This window comes from Eptesicus fuscus, chromosome 6, assembly GCF_027574615.1.
Source record: "Eptesicus fuscus isolate TK198812 chromosome 6, DD_ASM_mEF_20220401, whole genome shotgun sequence".
In the NCBI taxonomy this organism is placed as follows: domain Eukaryota; kingdom Metazoa; phylum Chordata; class Mammalia; order Chiroptera; family Vespertilionidae; genus Eptesicus; species Eptesicus fuscus.
The window spans coordinates 49,706,221-49,720,268 of NC_072478.1; the positions used below are offsets into that span (position 1 = coordinate 49,706,221).

General features: G+C 41.7%; 1 long non-coding RNA gene across 1 annotated transcript in view; it reads left to right on the forward strand.

Moving 5' to 3' along the window:
- The first annotated feature begins 271 nt into the window (after nucleotides 1–271).
- The window catches only part of LOC129149456 (uncharacterized), a 29,962-nt gene continuing 16,185 nt past the window's right edge, over nucleotides 272–14,048 (forward strand). The window contains exons 1-2 of the long non-coding RNA XR_008556353.1: nucleotides 272–459; nucleotides 1,515–1,583. This is a non-coding gene — a long non-coding RNA (uncharacterized LOC129149456). The remainder of the gene's footprint in view (nucleotides 460–1,514; nucleotides 1,584–14,048) is intronic.

Genomic DNA, 14,048 nt, shown 5'->3' on the forward strand with positions numbered 1-14,048 from the left:
AATTTAAATGACACAGAAGCTCCTTTACTTACAAACTAGCTAGTTTCTGGAAAGTATTCTCAAATGCAGTTGTTTATAAGTCCAAAGTGATTTTATAAAAGCAACTATTATCCCCATTTGTTGGCAGTGGGCAGAGTCACGGTTCTTAGCTCTGGCTCACACCTTTTTTTTTTTTAGGAGCATAAAAATGTGTAAGTTGCAAGTTTATAAGACGTAAGCATCAATACTAAAAATAAATGTATAAGCCATGTGCTCGTTTCCTAGGGCTGCTGTTACAAATTACCACAAACTGGGTGGCTTAAAACAACATGAATTTATTCTCTCCCGGTCCTGGAGGCGAGAAGTCTGAAATTCAGGCGTTGGCCGGGTTGGTTCTCTCTGGAGGTTCTGAGGAGAATCTGGTCTGCGCCTCTCCCCTGGCTCTGGTGGTGGCCGGCACCCCTCGGTGCTCTTTGGCTTGTAAGTCCATCATGCCCTGTGTGTCTGTGTCACTCCGTGTCCAATTATACATTATTGATTGGATGAGGGCCCATCCTAATATAGTATGCTCTCATCTTAACCTGATTACATCTGCAAAGGCCCTTTTTCCAAATAACTTCACGTTCCCAGATTCAAGGCGTTAGTTAGGACTTCCACCTATCTTTCTTGGGGATACAAGTCAACCCATAACACCCGTCAAATGCAAAACAGAGTGTTTTCTAAATTATTAAAATTACCTTTGTGTATGTCGGGGCGGGGAATGTCTGGCCTGTGGGCAGTATAAGGCCCAAGAAATCACTTGGTCTGGCCCTGCCAAGGCATTAGGGGTGAATGAATTAAGTGTGTGAGCAAATATAGCAGGCTAATTTTAAAGTTGATAATTTTGTATGGCCCGCAAACGGTGTTATAAATATCCAAATAGCCTTTGGCAGAAAAATGTTTCCTCACCACTAGTGTAAGTGAATGAACAAATTCTAAAATCGTGATTTACATTTTCTACTCTAAAATGGGAACTTTAAAATACATGTCCATTTAATTTGAGAAACATGCATGTTCTACTATTGATATAAAATCAAAGATTTCTATACATTTAAGGAGATACCTATGCATCCACAAAGGAGATACTATTTAAGGAGATACCTATGCATCCACAAACCGCGTGCACACACACACACACACACACACACACACACACACACACACACAATCTTTTTATCCCCACACATGCTCCTGCATGAGAATGTAATGAAGCTTTACTGTGGTGCTCCTCTTGCTATGCACGTATACACGTGTACAAGCTAAGCATATCTAAAAATGCTCAACCATGTTTTGAGACATTCCACAAATCAATATCTGGCATTGGAGAAGGATGTTCTTTCATTAATTAGATGCACGTTTATTAAAAAGTGGAGGAGTGGGTCATCAAATGACACATTTCAACTGGTACACTCTTCCCCGTCTCCTTTCTCTTTCTTGAATGGGTGTCAAAGCCAGCTATTCACACAATTTCTTCTTCATCTTGTTCACGCACCTAGGGACAGAGTGTGGCCACAGACCTGGCTTCCAGTCAATGGAATGTGCGGAAGGGATGTGCTTCATTCCAGGTTTGGCCCATGAAAACCTCCTACCTATGTCCCCTCCCACCTCTGGCTTGAGTCAGGTGAGCAGAGCATCCTTGGAAGCCCTATGTTGAAGGTGGAAAAGCCACAAGAGGAAAAAACCTGGGTTTCTAAATCACTGCTTGGTGGTCATGACCGTCCGTTTTGAGCTTTATCACCTTCAAGCCTTTATACATATTGGGGTTGTTTTTTTTACAAGGCCTAACACTCGCTCAACTTAAATATATTTCCTACAAAGGAGGACTTGAGCTCGTGTATCTCAGACTAGAGGAAGGTGAGAATGACTAAAGCAGAATGTCATTATTGCTTGATTGCAATGCTCTCCCCACCGCAGTGGTACCACAAAGCCTGTGAAGCCGACTCTCCCTTAAATGACGTCCAGTGACATGAACTGCTGGATCCTGGACATAGGATCAGGGCTGTGGGTACTTCTCTTTTATTTCAAGTCTAAGCCGAGTGTCCCTAGCTAAATGGCAAACTTGTTGAAGACTTTTGCTTTGTTTCTTACAGCTTCTAGTTCAGAGTCCAGAACTATTGAAATGCCCAATATATGTTTATTGATCTGTGGGAGAACTGCTTCTTAATAAAGGCGAGGAAAAATTTTACCAGCGAAATAAGTTTTTGAGTACTTAATGACTATTAAAACTAGTTTCAAAGCCAATAATAAATAAAAAATGTAAACCACATATATAAACTGTAAGAATCATAAATATTATTAAAATAAATTTAAATGAGTGTTGCTCTTTTTATTCAAGGGGATGAGAGAAGTTTTATTGGATTTTTCTCATAGCACTTTGAGAGACAAATTTATTTGTAGAAACAGGACATTTTTGGAAACAAATTTATTTTGCACTGAGACTTTCAATGTGTTTGCTGTCACACCTCTTCTAATTTATTAAAGCACAGTTAAAATTAAAGGAGGAAACCACACACTGTTTCTCAGGTGTGATCACAGCAAATAGGCTCACAAGGCGAAACTCAGGCCGTCTATGAATTACTTCCCATTTCTATATAAATCGTTTCACAATCAGGTACAATGCTAATGAAAATATAATTCAAGCCCGGCTCACGTGGTTGAGCCAAGAAGTCATGGTTTGATTCCAGGTCAGGGCATATGCCCAGGTTGTGGGCTCAATTCCCAGTAGGGGGCATGCAGGAGCCAGCCAATAAATGATTCTCTCTCATCATTGATGTTTCTCTCTATCTCCCTTCCTCTCTGAAATCAATAAAAATGTTAAATATATATATATATATATATATATACACATACACACACACACACACACACACACACACACACTAGAGGCCTGGTTTATGAAATTCATGCACAGGGGGTGGGGGAGGTCCCCTCAGCCCAGCCTGTACCCTCTCCAATCTGGGATCCCTCAGGGGATGTCCAACTGCTGGTTTAGGCCCAATCCTGGGGAACCGGCAGTCAGACATCCCTCTCACAATCCAGAACCACTGGCTCCTAATTGCTCACCTGCCTGCCTGCCTGATCATCCCTAACTGCCCCCTCTGCTGGCCTGGTCACCCCTTACTGCCCCCCTGCTGGCCTGGTCACCCTTAACTGCCCCCCTGCTGGCCTGGTTGCTCCTTACTGCCCCCCCCCCTGCCAGCCTGGTCACCCCCAAATGCCCCCCTCCACAGCCTGGTAGCCCCTCACTGCCCCCTTCTGCTAGCCTGGTTGCCCCTCATTGCCTCCCCATCGGCCTGGTTGCCCCTAACTGCCCCCCCTGCAGGCCTGGCCACCCCACGCAGCCTGCTGTTTGGTCATTTGGTCGCCCCTCACTAACCCCCCTGCCGACCTGGTTGCCCCACGCAGCCTGCTGCTCAGTCATATGGTCACCCCTCACTAACCCCCCTGCCGGCCTGGTCATCCCACACAGTCTGCTTCTCAGTTGTTTGGTCATCCCTCACTGCCCCCCCTGCAAGCCTGGTCACCCCCAGCTTCCCCCCTGCAGGCCTGATCACCCCACGCAGCCTGCTGTTGGGTTGTTTGGTCATCCCTCACTAACCCCCTTGCGGGCCTGGTCGCCCCACACAGCCTGTTGGGTCGTCCATTCGTTTGCGATAGTCGTTTAGGCTTTTATTATTATAGATAATTGAAGTCCAAGTCAGATTAGCCTCAGTTTAAATGGCCCACCTGTAGGCCCATAAGCAGCATGTAATACTAGGAGATGAATGGAAAGACAGAAAGTAATAGAAGGTGAGAATTTGTCTCTGTAGTGGCTGCTGTCTTTTTCTGCTCAGATTTTCTCCATTTTTCTGGTAACATAACCTACCCCCTTAGCCTGGGAAGAAGTCAGAAGACCTGGACTAGACCAATGACAGTAACCTTCTGTCCTTAGACATAGCAGAAGCCAGAGTGACAATGATGGTCAGGTGACCTAAACTGAGATCTCTCCTGAAATTGCTCCATCTGAGGGGGATGAAACATGACTTCTTTACCTTTCTGGTGGCAGATCTGTTAGGCTGAGTTAAGGGCTGCCTTTGCCTATCAAAGGAGAAAGACCATCCAGAAGTGAGATAGGATAAGGTCAGCACAAATAAAAATGAGATGCCAGCCAGAAATGGAAAGAGGCATAGTCTTGTTAGCGTTGATGGAGAGTCTTGATAGCACTCAGAGATGGTACTGATCTGACTATTTATTTTAATTGTTTTCAAATTGTTTTCCAACAAGATCTTTAAAGGTGTACTTTTGCACTACAGATGCATGATAGATGTTCTGGAAGATTAAGGATAATATTTACTTGTATCATGGAATGTCATAATATCTGTGGATAATCCATGCCAAATTATGAATTTTCTACACCATGGCATCCCATTTCATAAGCCATTCCATTTAATAATCTAGAAAATGGTTTGCAAAGTAGATTCAGTGGAATTGTCCCCACTCCTGGGGACATTTTTATTGTTTTAGTAAAAGAATGTTTGGTCTTTCTTTAGTAAAATAATTTTTAGTCTTCTTTCTAGCATCCTGTAAAGATTGGAATTCTGGGAAACAATACAATAGTAATTACAAACGGCCTGGATTCATAAAGTGGTTGGGAGCCAATAGAGAAAGGATACTCACTGAATTTAGAATTAGAAGACCTCAGGGACACATTTCGTTTTAAGTGAAAGAAACTCCAGTGATCTCAAACAATTTTAATAACCTCCAGTTTCGTTGCAACTAACATTGATCATATCACTGGTTAAGTCATACAGAGAAATTTACTTTTGGAATCAATTATGGGAATACACCATTTCTTGTCTGTTAATAAATTTAAATATTTTTTATCCCACAGTCTTTGTGTCACCTGAACACCTGATATATTGCAGGGGAGGAGATGACTGTTATCCAAATATTTATTTTCCAAATCCCTATAACTAAGAGTTTGAGAAGAACCAATAGTCAACATAACATCTCCACCAAAACATCCTACCCAGGTTCACACTGGTGTTTATTTTCCTTCCTTTGGTACTAATGTCTTTTCAATTGCAACATAAAATGGCAAAATTTGCAAATGATGTAGTATTGTACAAAGACGAGAGAAGTTCTTTACAAAGAACTATTGGAATTGCATGGAAAGCTATTAAAAAATGAGAATCTTACAGGATTAAGTGCATTAGCAATGAAAGGAGACAATAAATATAGGGATGCAAAATAAAATGCCTTAGATATAAAAATAAAATAATATTGATCCTTGGAAAAACTAATGGAACTCTTAAATATTCTTGGAAAATAACCCCCTATATAATATTCCCCTCCTGCTATAATGCCACTTGTAATTTAAAAATGTAATTTTGATCCATTCTTAGTATATCTAAGAATTGCAATGTAGATAAAATTTAATAATTTAACTTTTGTTTAATAAGTAAAAATTATTTTCATATTTTTAGTTTTATTTTTTGAGACCAATTCTCAAACAAATTGTACTTCCCCAATTAACTTTGAAAAATTTATTTCAAGTGGCCTTTACTTGGTTCCAGTTTTCCTTTGATAATAAGGACCCTTGTGCCTTTCTGGTAGCCCTCATCATGTTGTGGTGTTTACATGTTTCCTGTACCAAACTGTGAACTAATCGTTAAGGGCATGGTACCTTCTTTTTCCAAATTAAAAAAAAAATTATTGAATTTATTGAGGTTACATTGGTTAATAAAATTATATAGGTTTCAAACGTACAATTTTACAATACATCATCTACACATTGCATTATGTGTGCACCATCCAAAGTCTAGTCTTCTGTCACCATTTATCCCGTTTACTTTCTTCCACAAGCCCCCACACTCCTCCTTCCCTCTGGCAATCACCATGCTATTGTCTGTGTCCCTGAGTTGTTGTTTTCTCTTTTTTTTTGGTTAATCTTCACCCAAGGATATTTTCCATTGATTTCTAGAGAGTGGAAGGGAGAGGGAGAGACAGAGAGAGAGAAACATTGATGTGCAAGAGACACATTGATTGATCGCCTCCCACACGCACCCAGACCCAGGCCAGGGATCAAGCCTGCAACCAAGGTACGTACCCTTGACTAGAATCAAACAACGTTCTAACCATTGTACAACCTTGCTAGGGCTGGCTTATTTTTTTCTTAATGCTTTCACTTTTTTCACCCAGCCCTCCAGCCCTCCTCTCCTCTGACAACTGTCAGTCTGTTCTTTGTATCTATGAGTCTGTTTCTATTTTGTTAGTTTATTTTGTTCATTTGATTCCACATATAAGTGAAAGCATATGGTATTTGTCTTCCTCTGACTGGCTTATTTCACTTAGCATGATGCCATCCATGCTGTTGCAAAAGGTAAAATTTCCTAAAAAGCCCCGCACAGTATTCCATTGCATAAATGTACCACAGCTTTATTATCTATCACCTACTGATGGGCACCTGGGTTGCTTCCAAATCTTGGCTATTGTAAATAGCACTGCAGTGAACATAAGGGTGCATACGTTCCTTCGAATCCATGTGTTTCCGGTTTCATCAGATATATTCCCAGAAGTGGAATTGCTGGGTCATAAGGGAAGTTCCATTTTTTTTTTTGGGGGGGGGGGGAATTCCATACTGCTTCCCACAGTGGCTGCACCAATCTGCACTCCCACCAACAGTGCACGAGGGTTCCCTTTTCTCCACACCCTCAGCAGGTACCTTCTTTATTCATGTCTGATTCCTCTAATGCCTGGTTGAGTGCCTGCTCATAATATTGATGGAACAAGTAAATAGATGAGTGGATGAATCTAATAGGTATTCAGTACCTACCTTGTCAAAGGCCCTAGAATTTCCACTTAAGATTGATGTCCTGAATCCTGAAGGCCTCAGTAGTCTATTTCTAGAGGTGTAGACCCAAACCAGATAATTTCTTAAAACCCTTAAAATTTACCAATTCCTAAACTATTTTGCATTTGCCTTCCTTATGAAAATATAGTCACTAGATATATTTTAGATATAAATATGAATCAACTCACATAAAAAAAAGTTGCCCAAATATTCAAAGAAATTGATCACTCACAAAACTATCTCTTATCACTAACATGGGACAATGTTTAGATGGGAAACCAACAAGCACATCTTCCAAGAGTTAGAGTCTATGCTTGAGAATGGTATAGTATGGATTCTAAGATAAACTGCTGCCAAAAAGGTCTTTGGGATAGTCCAGTAAGTGGCTCAGAAGCTGGCTGGACTTGAAATGAGGTTGGTACCAGAAGGGTTTGCATACTCAGTCCTCAGTTGCCAACATACTTCTTTGATTCACTTAATGAAATAACCCTAAAGGGGCCCTCTCTGGCTGGGCTGAAACTATATGGCTCAGACTAAACATATTAAATTCATTACAGCAAATTGGTCTTCGGCCCCTGGTGGCTGCAGGGCTACAGAGAGGACAGAAAGCCCTGCTGCTGTCAGGATGTTGGAAATCTGCCACTGGAGATACAAATGGAGGTGGGGATGGATTTTCCAGAGATTCAAAAATGGGAGTCATTATCCAATGAAAACAGATGGATTTAATGGGGTAGAGGATGATATAACGAGGCTGAGGAGACCCACAAAGGGCTTTTGTGAGCTGGAACAAGTGCCCTGGCGTTCCATGCAGGACCATACAGCTCTGCATTTGGAAGACTTTGAATCCCCCCTGTGGGCCAGTATTAACAAGAATACTTTACCTCACCTCTCTGCCCTAAAGAGTGAACAATGAAAGGTGACATGCAATTCAACTCATTGATCACCTAATATGTGCCAGGTGTCTTGCTAGGCACAGGACTAGGGACATGTCTTAAAGTGCTCCAAGACCTGGACAGGCTTCCAAAAAGAGCCAAGTGAGGAGGGCTGAAGTATTCGGATATGTCTGGTTCAGTTGACTCCTACACCAGTTGTCCGTTCAATTCAGATGTTTCTTTGGAGGAAGATGGGGGAGGCAGTGAACAGAGAAGCCGAGTCATTTGGAAAACGCAAAGTATATTCACAGAGTTATGCAACCATCACTGCAATCAATTTTAGAAGATTTTCATTGTCCCCAAAAGAAATCCCTGTTGGGGAGGTGATGTCACCAAGATGGCAACATAGGTTGTTCCTGGCTGCAGTCTCCCTCACAAGAAGGCCAACTAACAACTATCCATAGACAATACACTACAGTGAAAACCCCAGAACCTGGGAATGAGGTGGAAGCGCCCCCTGGACCACAGAGACCAAGAAGGACTACATTAGAAGGGTAAGAGGAGTGGTTTCACTTTTGTCCCTCTCCTGGCTGGTGCAGCACCACACCGAGAGGGTCCCTGGGAGCCTACAGTTTGTCCAGTGGGAACAAGAGAATCCAAGGTGAACATTCAGCTTCCCCAGCATTTTGCACCGCCCCCCCCCCCCAACCCCCGCGCCGCCCCGCCCAGGAGGCTCTAGGCCCTAGTCTAGGGTCTCACCTCTCAGGGATCCCTGGGGGGATCTGCAGGGCTTGGCTGCTGGGAATCAAACAGAGATCCTTTTCCAGAGGAGAATGAGGCTTACAGCACTCAGATCTGGCAGATCCTGTCACTGCTTCGAGTGGTGCTGAAACACGGATTCCAGCCTGTGACTGCCCATCGGCAGAGCCTAGTCAGTGGCCCCTTTTATCCAGAGAGTTTAGTTGGCAGTTTTGTCTGATTTGGGTCTCCAGTAAATGAGCAATATTGTCCATAGAGCAAAGTAGAGTTTAGTTTAAGGATATAGGAATGGTTGAATATCAGAAAACCTATTAAGTTTTCATATGGCATTAACAGATTAAAGGAAAAAAGTTTGTGATGCAAAAAAAAAAACTTGATACATTTCAACATTTACTCATTCCTGATACAAAGTCTTTGTAAGCTGGGCATAGTTGGAAACTTCTTTAACCTGGAAAAGGATCTCTATCAAAAACTTGCATCAGACAGCATGGTCCTTTGTAAAACTGTAAATTCAATCCCATTAAATCAGCAACAAGATGCCTTTAAACATGGTTTGATATTCAGTCCTGTGCTAAGGGTACTATCTGATACAACTAGCCAAGAAATAGAAAGAAAACCTATAGTAGGACCTCTCAAAACACAATCCTCCTATTCTAAGTTCTCCTGTCTTCATCCAATGTCATCCAACATGTACCCTTATTTCTTCTGAGAAAACAGGTCCCCATTCACTCTGCTTTGAATCAGATACCCTCTATTCTAATTGTCACATAGAAAAAAAATGGTTAACTTGTCACTCCATGAGCAGGGAAAGAAGAGATATCAGAGGGGTTTCCATTCTGATTTGTAAGTTCGATTTTTCTATAAGAGGCAAAAAATTCCAGATATCTGTCACATGTGAATATTAGCTTTTTCCTAAAAATCCTCATCAAGTCACAAATGAGATTTTCTCCAATTTATAACTTTGTCTTTATTGTCATTTGTCCTTTTCTGGAGTCTGAGTTATAAGAGAAACCCTTGACAAAGAAGATCTCCATGATAATCACTTTAACCCAATTCTTATAATTTTTTCCTGACTGGCAGACAGAGGCTATCATCCTAAAACATGATTATCTCAACATATCCTTGAAAATTATAGCTGTTGTTTAAGCCAGCAATCTTTCTTTTAGGAATTTAATCCTAGTAAATTATCAGATGTTGTACAAGGATATCTACCCCAGCATAATTTATAATAGTTAAAAACTGTCAAATAATGTAAATGTTTACAATATGGAATTGATTAAGTAAATTAGAGGCCATCCATCTCATGAGCCACTTGTAGCCAATAAAAGAAAAAATGATGTTGTGGAAAAATATTTGTTGACATGAGAAAAATGTACTTGATATCTTGCTAAGTGAAAAAGCAGGCTATAAATCCTTGTTTGATAAATGTTACTATTATTTTGAAAATAATTACATATCCCTGGGAAAAATACTGAAAGGATCTACAATATAAATCTTAATTTGCTTATCTCAGAATTGTGCAATTACAGGTACTTCTGATTTGTTTGTTGTTTTTCGATGTAAAAAAGAAAAACAGTGAAAAAGAAAAAAAGTTGCCCCTGACAGCTGTACCTGGGAGCTGGATTGGCTTTCATAGCTGGACCCTCATGTTCTCCTGAGGAACATAATTTCACATCTTCATCTGTGACTGTGATGAAGCAAGACAAACACAAGCCACTCTGTAAACATGTCTGAGCACAGACAAAAACAAAAACACCATGTAAATCACAAATAACCAAATATGAGTGACTGCCACATATTTGCCAATTAAAGCATTAGCCCACTCTGTTCTTCTACCTCTTCGATAAAAACTGTTAAGATACCCAAAGAATTTCACTTCTCTCACTTCCTGACACGCCCCGTCCAAAGCAAAACCACACATCCTTGAAGCCTACTCCAAATCAGCCCACACCAGCTTAATTCTACTGCAAGCCCCATAGCATCCTCTTACAGCCATGGTTCCCAGTGGCCTTCCATGCTGTAGTCAGATCAATAAGTCTAACTTGGATTTACTACAAGTCTGTTCTTGGCCAAAGATGCTCATTGACATTGTTGTATGCATGGAGCATATATTCTCTTGTAATTAAAAAAAAACATTTAAAAATTAAAATTAAATTATCACAAGTGGCTTTGGACCTCCAGGAAAGGAGGTTCTTGCATTTGTAACTAGCCAGCCCTCCAGCTGACCACAGGAGCTGAGCTTCTTGGGTATCATTGACCACTGAAGCTACTCCAGGCACAGGGGAAGCAGTTTCTCGACAGCAGCACTGTTGGTAATTGAGACAGATAATTCTGTATTGGAGGGGGTTATCCTGTGCCTTGAAGGGTGCTCCTCAGCATTCCTGGCCTCTACCCACAACCAAAAATGTCTCCATACAATTTCCTTTGGGAGAGGGGAGGAGGAGCAAAATTGTCGGTGGCTGAGAACCACTGATGTAGAGGGATGGGATAGAAAGAGAGAAGATCCTGTGGGGATTATTAGGAGGACTGGGGTTGGTTCTCTGCATCTGTGGGCATGAATTCTTCATCCTTGGGAATGGAGAGCATCATTCTTGCCCTACCTACTTCCTGAGGGTAGTGTAAAGAAATGAGAGAAAAAATAAACAGGCTTGAAAGCAGCTCACAAGATAACTATTTAGTCAATAAAAATCTATATGGACTACCATGAACTTCCAACTGGTGGGTACTAAACCCTAAGTCTGACTATATGAGAAATGACAAAGTGACGTTATTATGGATCACTTAAAATAATACTACATAGCAACAACAATAATGATTCCCTCAGAAATAGTCATATAATTAAGGTAAATTTATTGAATTTCAATTTGCCTAATGCAGCTTAGTAGGGAAAACCAACTACGCTTTCCCTACACAAATTTTTTTAAATCAAATTATTTGCCTCAAAGCAATCTTTCATGGAGTTTTCCATAATTTGGCACCAATTATAATGTAAAACTGCAGACTGCAGTGATCTAGTTTTGACTCATTCTCCACTGATTTACTGAATCAGAAGGAGGGAAGAGCCCTGGCCAGGTAGCCCAGAGGTTAGAGCATTGTCCCTGAGTTCAATCCCTGGTCAGGGCACATACAAGAATCAATCAACTAATGCATAAATAAATGGAACAAGCAATTGATCTCTCTCCCTCTCAAATCAATTAAATTTTTTTAAATAAAAGGAGTGAAGAAAATAAGCAAAGGTAAATTTAATACAGTATGTTAATTTGTACTTACATTCTGGGAACAATCATTTCTGGAGCCTTTAAATGAATAAGGATAATAGGGCAATGGCCGAAAATGAAGAAGTGTGGAATCACAAAAAAATAATTTAAATAGCTTTTAAATAAGAGCATCATAAAGCCAAAATCAATAGATGCAAAGATGACTCAATGCTACTGGCTTATATTTACTATATATTTACTATATATATATTTATATTTACTATATAAGCTCCCTGTGACATTTTTGAAAGGTATTCTAAATAATGAGGTCAGCCTTGAAGTCCTAATGAAATCGTGGATTTCTCATAATGTTTTCTTTCTAAACACGATGGTTTTTATTTTCCTTTTCTGTTTTCTGAGTAATAGAAATCAGCTGTTTTCATTTGTAAATATTTAATTGAAAAATGTGTTGTGAGCGACCTTTTACTAGTAAACCAGCTCTTAAACAACCAAACAGATATTGTCCTTCTTCGCCAACAATCAGAGGTTTCTTATCTCACTTTTGAAAATGTAAAAAGGGAACTGGTCTGGAGTTACACTGGTAAATAAGACTTCACAAAACCAAGATGCCAAAATTAAAACATTTCTCCTACATGGTTATTTAAGGTAGTAATTACCATGGGAAAATAAGACAGTTCAAAAACAGAGTCCAAGAGTCGAAAGATGCTTTCTTTAAGCTGTATAAGGGACGCCAGCAGTCACCTGGTCCCAACAGATAATTGTTTGCGCTTCAGTGATTCTTGTTTGCATTCTAGTTGCTGAGAAAACCAAGTTTAGGTGAACAGACAGACAGCTCAGTGAGCACGTGGCTCAGGGCTGAAGGCATCATAGCCCCGTCCTTCCCAGCTGGCCTCCCTCCTTGTCACCTGCTTCAGTCACCCCTGGCTCCCACATCCCACAGAAACTGCTCCCCAGCACAGGAACCTGGTATCAATTTTCCTTCGTTTACATTCCCTCTGGAACTTTCACACTTTCCCATGTATCAGTATATAGCAGAGATTACAAAATAAATGAAATAAAGAGAAAAGGATCTGCAATTATTTCAAGATACAGAATGGTTTGTAGAGGGAAATCTCATCATTTGATATTTGCATCTAAAACTCCACTATAATCTTCCTAGTTTGACTATCTTTCTTTAACATTCTTTTTAAAGAAAACTCTCCTGTTTGCAAATGAGTATTTGCAGGTCAATGTTGTAGGCAATAGGTCATGCCTCTCTTCTTTTATCCAGTCGCCCATGACACTTTGGACTCCAGGGTACCATAATTTGGGTTTGTTTTCAGAGCCGATACACTTCCCTGCTTACTTCTATTCTGAATAAAAGATAACAAAAAGGTAAGGAAATGTATTGTTATAATTACATCCTCCTGCTGATATTTCACTTGAGTCAGTCTTTGCATTTAGACACCCCTAGCTCATGTGCATTTCCTGTTGCTCTGTGTCCATACACTGAGGGATTAGGATAAACCTAAAGGATGGATTCCTCATCATGAGGATCCTATGTAATAAAGAGGGAATATGCAAGCTGACCATCATGCCATCACAAAGATGGCAGCGCCCACAGCGGAGGTGAGGTTTCCATAACACAAGATGGCTGTATCCACAGCCGAGGCTGAGTTCCCCTAACGAGCCTTAGAGAGCAATCAGCAGGGACCTTCGGCTGCATGGGGCTGGGCCGGGGGAGGGGACCTGAGGCTGCGCCCCCTGCCCGGCAGGGCTTGATGGGGGACCTCAAGGTGCACCCCGGTGCTGGGCTGGGGGACCTCAGGCTGCTTCCCCCACCCTGGGCCAGGAGACCTCAGGCCACGCCCCCCAACCCAGTGCCAGGAGACCTGAGGCTGTGCCCCCCACCCGGTGGGGCTTGATGGGGGACCTGAGGCTGCACCCTCTATTCTGCAGGGCTTGATGGGGGCCCTGATGCTGCACCCCCCACCTGGCAGGGCTTGACTGGGGACCTGAGGCTGTGCCCCCCGCCCAGCGCTGGGCCAGGGGACCTGAGACTGTGCCCCCCCCCCCCCCCGCCCGGTGGGGCTTGACAAGGGTGGGGCCAGCCAGGTCTGGATCTCACCCAATGGGGGTGGGGCTGGCTGGGGGTGGGGCTGGCTGGGTCTGGGTCTCGAGCGATTTTGAGGCGCCGCAGGTGAGCGGGGACTTGACTCTGGGTCCCGCAGTGTGCCCCAGACTCTAACAGGAGGAAGATTTTCATATACATTTTACTAATTTTCTTTCATCTCTGACACTTCTATTATAGAGAAAGGGCAAATAGCAATATTAAAATATTTCCTCTAATTAATCCCTTTTAAATGTGCA